The 2217-nt window shown below is 33.3% G+C and overlaps 1 protein-coding gene across 1 annotated transcript in view; it reads right to left on the bottom strand.

Moving 5' to 3' along the window:
- Nucleotides 1-2217, bottom strand: part of KLHL5 (kelch like family member 5) — a 57175-nt gene that overhangs the window by 21553 nt on the left and 33405 nt on the right. The window lies entirely within an intron of this gene.

Below are 2217 nucleotides of genomic sequence, written 5' to 3'. Positions count from 1 at the left end.
CTAAGTGTGGATGATGTGCTTTAGGAACTATGAGTGTGGGAAGTTTAGGAAAGAGCTGCCTGATGGTGTCTACATGTTTTTAAGAAATAGGAGATTCAAAGAACTCTTGTTCTCTTTTTGAAGTGAGACCAGTGGAGTTAAGAAAACCCATCCTCATCCCCTCAGTTATGAAGAGTTTGATTCACATCTACTTTACTTCTCTCTTCTAAGCTTCTAATAAAACGTGCAAACAGTGCTATTCTTATAGAATTACAATAAGGACAAACATTTAAAGTATTTGTGACAATTAGTTATCAGAGCACTGATACTATTGATAATCTAAAATTTAGAAATAGTTTTGTTATGTATAGAGAGAATATTATATTTTCTCATTATTGTTTTTATTTTTTTCACCTTACGAAATTTTTGAGTTATTTGCAATAAATACCAAGTCTTTTTCCATCTCTGTATTTTCACAGCACCATATAATGGACTCATTTGCTGTCAGTAGCTGTTCAAAAATATGTTTGGATTTGAATAATCCTTCTCTATAATTTTAAGCTATAATGAGATTTTACCCACACACTCAGATTATTTTATGTAACAGTATACTTGACTCATCGCTTTAAATTCAATCTTAAGAATTTCTTCATTAAATAAAAAGGCAATACTAATCCTCTTTCCTAATGAATTTAAGAACATTTTATTTATTTTGAATTTTAAGTTATTTCTCTTACATCTAGTTCACTAAGCAGTATCATAGTCTTATAAATTGGTAACTAAAAATTATTTTGCTAATATCGAACTTAATTTTTACATAAAATCTTAAATAGTCTGAAACACATATCATATATATATATATGTATACACACACACACACACACACACATACAGAGAAATAACAAAATTCTAACAATTGCAAAACAATGTAAAAACTTAGAACTTTCCTAATTTATACTGAAGGATTAACCTTTAAAAATAGTAAGTAAAAATATATGCTAACCTTTTATTAGTGGCTGTTTAGAACCACTCCCAGCTTATTGTTGAGCTCTATACCAAACAGATATATGATGAGACCAAGAACCACATGATCAAGATACCATCCAACTGGTATCTTGGATTCAATTTATAATGAATTGCTCTTCATTATAAAGACATTGGGAATAAGGAAGACATTAAAGACATTAGGCCCAGGAAGATAGCTTGAATAGAATAGAAGGTCAGAGCCACAAGAGCCAGATTACAGAAAGTCTTAAATCTAGAAAGATAAATTCACACCTTATGTGCTAAGAAATAAAGACTGCTGGCATTTTTGGGGAGAGTAATGGCGTATTAATAGAAAAGTTAACAAAGCAGAGAGTATAGCCTCCAGAGTCAAAATGACTGAATTCTCACTCCATCACTAACTAGCTGTGTGATCCTGGGAAAGTTACTTAGTTTCTCTAAGTCTTGGTATCCTCATCTATAAAAGATGGCAAGAATGTTCAGCTCTGAGAGTTGCTATGAAGATGAAATAATATAGGCCAAATGCTTAGCATAATGCCTGGTACACATTAATACAATGAATGCTATTCCTACTAAATTAACGTGATCAAAATATGTAGGTTGATAGAAGGCTAACTGGAATTAGAAAAATAGCAATAGAAATTTGGAAGAATAAGATCCATCTGAGACTGTCATAATTTAAGGTTTGCGGGGGGTGGGGAGGAGAGAGTGGTGTAGAGAGGTAAGGAAGGGAGGGGGAGAGAGAGGGAGAGAGAGGAGGGAAGAGAGGGAGAGAGAGAGAAATATTATTTATTTTGGGTACTTAGTATCTGAGTTCCTTTCCACGCTTGGGGAATTTTCACTGTATGTATGAGTCTTGATGAGAGACAGTAACCTATCTTCTAGAAAGCTGGAAAGATAGATATTCATTCTTTCTCCTTGGAAATTTAGGACTCAGGACTGACCTTAAGGATAATCAAATGGATGCATACACCTAGGATTTAAAATCGAAAGCAGGAATTATAAAGAAGCAGGGACAGTGGATGTAGTTTCTGCCTCTTTCTCAAAAGCCTTCTAATAAATTCTTTATCTGCTTAAATAAGCCAGAGCTGGTGTCCTTTGAAGAATAATGAATTACGAGTCCAAGTTCTTAAGTCTGGGAGACATGGTCAGAGAAAATTTGAACACATGAAGATTGAGGTGAAAGTTGAACATCAAATAGGATACTGTATACAAGCTGGAAATATAAGAATA

The sequence above is a fragment of the Pteropus vampyrus genome, unplaced genomic scaffold, assembly GCF_000151845.1.
Source record: "Pteropus vampyrus isolate Shadow unplaced genomic scaffold, Pvam_2.0 Scaffold5, whole genome shotgun sequence".
In the NCBI taxonomy this organism is placed as follows: Eukaryota; Metazoa; Chordata; class Mammalia; order Chiroptera; family Pteropodidae; genus Pteropus; species Pteropus vampyrus.
Note: the sequence above shows the minus strand (reverse complement) of the source record. Positions and strands in the feature narration are given on the sequence as shown.